Genomic DNA, 7,189 nt, shown 5'->3' on the forward strand with positions numbered 1-7,189 from the left:
GTTCGTGTCCTTTGGTCCCTGAAGGATGCTCCCCATGTAATAACCATTACGCCAGGCAGCAGATTGCCACCTGCCACTGAATATAGTTTCCCTACTCACTTTGGCTTCGACCGAGAGAGAGCGAACTTCTTGGTCTTTCCCACGATGCCTCCCATTCAAGGGGATGTAATGCTCAGTTTATCACCAAGACTCAAAATCCGGGTGTAGCTAATCCTATATTCGAGCCCTTTCGGATTGAGTCTTCGTAACATAACTGATGATCCCGATCAATTAATACTTTGCCCAGTGAGGAGTTTGAGGTACTATCTCAAGAGATCAGCAGCAGCTCATCCCTGAGTGTCAGTAGTCTTTGTCAGCACGGGGAAAGTAATGAGGAGGATCACCAAGAACACCATCTCTGTTTAGATCTGCAAGGTCATAGACCTAGCACTGAATCCTGATCCTCCTCCGACAAGACAACACATAGCCCATGACGTTAGGGGCAAAAGCACATTTTTAGCGCTTAAGAGAAACTACTCCGTAATGCAGGTCTTACAAGCAGGTGTGTGGAAGCATCAAACTACTTTTAACACCAACTACCTGCAAGAAAATGGATACGTTCATTGATCCTGTGGTGGCTGCACCAAAACTGGCTTACATACCCAGGCTCCTTGATGGACAAGTAGCAGATGGTTGAAGGCAGAGGTTACCTGGGATTAGTCTGGGATGAATGTTAAGAATGACTGGCTCTTTCTTTCTTTCAGCTTCCCCTCTCTTGGGGAACAGCACCTACAGTTCTCTGCAAGCTGGCCTCATCTGTCTGCAAGTAAAACCATTTTCCTTGTGTAACCTAGTACAGTAATGCCTCACAACACAAAATTAATTCATTCTGGAGTAGCTTTCGTAAAGTGATTTTTTCGTGTTGCGAGTCACATTTCACATGCAAATTGCCTAATTCATTCCAACCCTACAAAACACCACATTAAATCTTATATTAAAGCTACAGTATAACCACAATGAAATACTGTACATTCAAATACATTTCAACCAATCAATATACCTAAACTAACTGTTAATACTTGTAAATTAAGTAGTTATTACAACATAATGTAATATTAAATGGAAAATAATACAATACATACAGTACAATACTAAAAATATACAAATTGTACAGTACCATATGTACTGTACTATTATAGTTACCCCTATTATAGACTACAGTTACATTTTCTATTGTCTAAACCCATTTTCTTCAACTTTTTGATGGGTGACTATTTCAACCTCAGCCTGCCTGGCAAATCTCTTTTTCTTAAAATGAAGCATTTTTCACAAAGTGAGTCATAAAAATATTCGCATCTCGTATCGCAGCTTAAATTTTTGTAAGCGGAGTCTTTAGTGGAGAGGTATGACTGCAAAGAAATAATACTTGTTACGTCCCAATACTGTACCCCCTAGTGAGGTGAGATTGAGTAATGTCTATGGTTGATTCAAAGATTCCTACATTCCTGAGAATTCTTACCTAGACTAGTCACAGTGCTAGTATCACACAATCACACAGATTGCTCAAGCAGCTAACCATGGGTTGCATGGAATTTAGCGAGGTGTCAGGCTTTTTCTCTGTTAATTGCAGAGCACATATGGGAAAACGCTGGTCAAAAACCAGGCAGTTGGTTCAGACTTCCACCCTCCTAAGGGGCAATTCTTCCCTAATAAAGAGCAAAAGGGTTTGTGTTTAGTGTTGAAACAAAGGACATATTTGAGAGTAATTTTCATTTTTCCTAATGATACAAACCTTGAGCTCTTTATGCATGTCCACCTGTAAGTCCTGCCTGCAACCAAAAGTGACAAGACAACACAGATGTGTGTGTGAGTGGGGTAACCAGCGACCCCCTTAACCCCCCCCCCCCCCTGCTAACTAGCGGTGGGGTAGTTAAAACTTGCATAAAATTCTTATGGCTAGTCTTCCAGCTTTGCTGAAAGTATAATCCCTAATGAAAAGCTCAAGGTTTGTATTGTTAGGAAAAATACAAATTACTTTAAGAAATATTATGTTTATGTTGCTTTGTGTCCTAATTTTCCTTATATATGTTTAAACTTTGAATAACCATAGCATATGCTATCCATGGATGACTGAATTTCTTTGGGTTTTCTGATTTTGTGCTCTAATTTAGGACTTGCTTATTATTGCACTTATCGTATTCTTTATTTGGTGAGAGAACAATTTTTCACAAGAGCCATATCTTATAGATTCCATTTATTGCAATATTTCAATCATAATCACTTAGAGTTTGTGTAATAGGAGTACTGTGATGTGTTTTCCTTGAAACTTAGAGGCCTGAGATTTTTTTACAGTAATTATTTTAATTGTAACTCTATAGACATAAGTAATGTAAGTTGTGGTGGAGAAGAGAAAGTGTTTGCAACTTGCAAGCTGTTGATCAAGAGCTGAAGCCCAATACACGACATGATAGATTTCATGTGAGACTGCGCAATGACTTGTCCCTTGCTGTGGCCAGCCATGCGTAGCTTTTAAAGGGTAGAACTACTAGAGATTTATGTTATTCATTTAGATGTGAAAAAGCCTTACTCAGATGAAAAATCAGAGGACATTTTTTGCCATGATGTATGTAAGATTGATTGTTCCCACAGAAAAGAGGTGCCAGTGAAACAAACAAAAAATTATATAGTGTTCTCTCTACCCACCACCATTTTAATTCATTCTTTAATTACCTACATTTGTTTTTGTGTGCTTCATATTTTGACATTTAGTGGTATAGAGCTCACTTCCTTAATTAGGAATAATACAGGATGTCTTCCAATTTTTAAATCTTAGATTTTTTTTGAGAATGGAAAGTGAAATAGCTACTCATGAGCTTCTTAACTGTGTAACTGTGTGGTGTACTATGTGTATTCACTTAACAGAGGACCCTATATCTGATTATTGTACAGTACTTTAATTTAGCAGAGAATAGAAGAAAAGATGGGGATGCAAATAGTAAGAAAAAGAGAAAAAAATCTTAGTTTGTGGGTCAGTTTCCATTTTCCGGGCTTTCTCTTTCCATGCTGCCCCCGAGGTTAGACCAGCTGTTGTGTAGCCACCACAGGGCCGACAGAAAACGTATCAAGGCTCCTGTGGGTCACGTCCTGCAGGTAGTGGGCCGTGAAGGTCGTTTGACGCTTCCAGACTCCGGCTTGTAGCACCTGCGTTACAGAGTAGTTCCTCTTGAAGGCCAGGGACGTTGCGATGCCTCTGACATCGTGTGCTCTAAGGCGACGTGACGGAGGAGGGTCTGGATTCAGGGCGTGATGGATGACCCTTTGAATCCAGGCTGAAAAGGCATTCTGGATTCAGGGCGTGATGGATGACCCTTTGAATCCAGGCTGAAAAGGCATTCTTGATGACCCTCCTCTCTGTCCTCCCTGTGCTCCCAAACAGGGCTTGCACGTGAGGACGAACTGCAGCTGTTCTTTCAGATAAGCCCTCCGACTCCTTACTGGGCATAGTAGGAGAAGGTCTGGGCCATCTGTTAAAGAACGGAGACTCAAAATCCTGAAGGAGTCGAACCGAAGGTCCGGGACTCCAAGATTTTGAGTTTAGTAACCAACTCAGGGACGAACCTGAACGTTACCTCCACCCATCCTCTTGAATGGGCGACGTCGTACGAGAGACCATGAAGATCGCCGACACGCTTGGCCGAGGCCAAAGCGAGCAGGAGTACCGTCTTCCAAGACAGGTGACGATCAGAAGCCTGGCGTAATGGTTCGCAAAGAGATCTCTTAAGAGCCCTAAGAGCCCGAACCATGTTCCATGGAGGAGGTCTCACTTCCAAATGGGGGCAGGTAAGTTCGTAGTTTCGTATGAGCGAAGAAAGATCCAGCGAGGAGGAAATGTCTATTCCTTTCAGCCTGAAGGCTAGGCTTAAGGCTGAGCAATAGGCTTCCACCGCCGAGAGCGAAAAGCGCATTTCCTCTGCCGATATACAATGACTCCGCTATTGCTGGAATAGTGGCATCAAGGGGAGAGGTACCTCTCCCACGACACCAACCACAGAAGACTCTTCACTTTGCCTGGTAGACCCCTGCGGATGACTTTCGCAGGTGTCGAGACATCCGCTCCGCAACTTGTTGCGGAACGCCTCTCTCTGTGAGGAGATGCTCGATGGTCTCCAGGCATGAAGCCGAAGCGATGCTACGGCTTGTGGTAGATGTAGCAGTGTGGTTGTTTGAGTAGCTCGTGTCGTGGGGGAAGCTCTCTCGGGAGTTCCGTCAGGAGATACAGAAGTTCCGGGAACCACTCTGCATGATGCCGCAGCGGAGCTATCAGAGTCATCGACAGGTTGACCGATAGTCTGGTCTTGTTGAGCCCCCTTCTCAACAGACAGAACGGTGGGAAGACGTAGACGTCGATGTTGTCCCACCGTTGTAGGAAGGCATCTTGCCAGAGTGCCTTGGGGTCTGGGACTGGGGAATAGTACAGTGGCAGCTTGAAATTCAAGGCTGTCGCAAACAGGTCCACAAGGTCAGGACTTGTTGGCTACCAGGGGGGGCCGAAGACCACTCGGTACTCTCTATCTGTGAGGCCCTGCTCAGACTGTCGGAGAGCACATTCCTTTGCCCGGAATGAAGCGAGCCGATAGGGTATTGAGTGGACTTCGGTTCATCTCAGTATCTCTACGGCAAGATGAGAAAGCTGTTATGAAAAGGTACCTCCCTGCTTGTTGAAAAAAGCCACTACTGTGGAGTTGTCATTCACGGAGTGACTCGCCAGGGTCTGTTGGAAGTGTTGAATGGCCAGAATACGGCCTTCATTCCTAGCAGATTGATGTGGAGGTACCCTTCTGGTTCTGACCATAGGCCTGATTCAGAACGTGGGCCCCCCTCCTTCTTTTGACGAGTCCGAGAACAGCATCAAATGCGGGGGAAGGACGAGAAGATCCATTCCCTTGCAAAGGTTTCCGTAGGTCAACTACCACTGCAGGTCCATTCGTTCCGCAGGTCCCAAAGGGACCAGAGTGTCCGGGGAATCGTTGTCTTGATTCCACCGGGACTTGGGCCGCCAATGCAGGGATCTCATCCTGAGGCGGCCGTTTGGAACTAGCCTGGACAAGGAGGAAAGGTGACCTAGGAGGCATAACCAAGATTGGGCTGGAAGCTCTCCTTGTCTGAGGAAAGGTTCTGCAACTCTCCTCAGCCTTGCTATCCTGACATCTGATGGGAAGGCTTGGAGATTGGAGTCTAATATCGTGCCTAGATATCCCAGTTGTTGAGATGGAAGGAGAGAAGACTTCTCGAGAATTACCATGATCCCTAGATCTTGGCAAAGTCCCAGAAGCTTGTCTCAGTGTCGAAGAAGGGTCGATTCCGAGACTGCCTGGGTTAGCCAGTCATCCAGAAAGCGAAGGAGACGGATGCCGCTCCTGTGAGGCCATAAAGATATCAGGATGAACATTTTGGTGAACACCTGCGGTGCTGTGGAGAGATCGAAAAACAGCAACTTGAACTGGTAGACCTTGTTGTCTAGGCTGAATTTCAAGTACTTCCTGGAAGACGGATGGATTGGGATCTGGAAGCACCCGTCCTTCAGATCCAGGGTGCACATGAAGTCTTGTGGTCTCACTACAAGCCTGATCGTCTCTGCTGTTCCATGCTGAACGAAGTTTGTTCGACAAACTTGTTCAGGGCTGAGAGGTCGATAACAGCTCTCCAGCCTTCAGACGCTTTCTTACAAGAAAAAGTCCGACTGAAGAAGCCAGGGGGGGGGGGGAGCTGTCGATGACCTTTAGAGAGCATCCTTCTAGAGCATGGTCTCGACTTCTGCCTGAAGGGCTAGCCCCTTTGCCGATCCCATAGCATAGGAGCTCAGCGACACTGGATTCGCTGTCAGTGGAGGTAGAGATGTAAAGAATGGTACGCGATATCCTTGGCTGATCACGGAGATCGTGCAGGAATCGGCCCCGAGTTGCTGCCACCTGAACGCGCAACCTTAGGCATCCCCCCCACTGGGGACCATGCAGGGGGGTTGCCAATCCTAGCGCTTGCGGCCTCGGCCGCTCTCTCTAGGATTATTGCCTCCCCAGGAGGACATCCCACCCTTCTTGTCTCTGACAGGAGGGGGCTGCTGTTTAGACACCTTGTCTTAGCTGCCGGGGCCGGTTCCGATGTCCTAGGCTGACGAGGCTGTTGTTGTTGAGGCGCTGGAGGCTTGTAGGGTCCGGATGTAAGCGCCTTTGGAGGACCGAATCGTGATTCGACTTTCTCCACCTCTCAACTGTCCGTTCCCCGTCCTTGGGCTCAAAACAAGGTCTTTCCAAGGATGGAAGAGTGTTTGAGCTTGCCGACATCCATGGTTGGGACTTCCGAGAGGAACCTCTCGGTCACTGCATCTCAATGCTTCATCATCGAGTTTGTCCATAAGTTCGAAATTTGGTGAGCCGGGAAACGATGGTGCTCGTGCCCGAGAGGAGGAAAGTTTCCATGACCTTCCTGGAGGTCTACTTGGACAAATTCTCATATTGCAACAGGATGCCCAGAAATCCAAGCCAGACGACCAGCCACGAAGTGGCCTGCATGGCACACTTTGCGGCTTTCTCCTGGCTTAAGATCTCTGAAGTCGAGAATGTCACCTGCCGGGCGGAGAATTTCTCGAGAGAAAAATTCCCTGGTAAGCCCCTTCCACGGAATGGTGGAGAGGAAGGGCTAAACCAGGTTCCCACATTATCTCGAAGTACCTCCTCTGCTGACGGCTGACAGACGCAGTGTCAGCGACTCCCGCTGGAGGGAAGAGGATCGGACGATCCTGAAGAGTTGAGATGATAGGGGCCTGCCTGAAAAGAAGGAGAAGAATGTTGCCCAGACCTCTCTGAAACTTCTTTCTGCTCCTGCACGTGCGCTGCTTTGCGTCTACAGGTGAGAGATCATGCCGACAATGATCTGGAAGTAAGCGCTCCAGAAGACTCGCCAGGTTGCCTGCATTGCAAAACCCGACGGGAATCGCGGACGAAATCACGCTGCCGCTCGCACGATGGAAAACCGTTGGTTCGCGCGCGGGTGAACATGGGTGCGCATGTGCGCGGGCGCGCGGTCGTAAGGGCGAGCGCAGGCGGCCGGGACTGGCACTCGCGAGATGGAAAACCGTTGGTTCGCTCGCGGGCGAACATGGGTGCGCATGTGCGCGGGCACGCACACGTGTGGTCGTACGTAAGGGCGAGCG

The sequence above is a fragment of the Palaemon carinicauda genome, chromosome 28 (genome assembly GCF_036898095.1).
Source record: "Palaemon carinicauda isolate YSFRI2023 chromosome 28, ASM3689809v2, whole genome shotgun sequence".
In the NCBI taxonomy this organism is placed as follows: domain Eukaryota; kingdom Metazoa; phylum Arthropoda; class Malacostraca; order Decapoda; family Palaemonidae; genus Palaemon; species Palaemon carinicauda.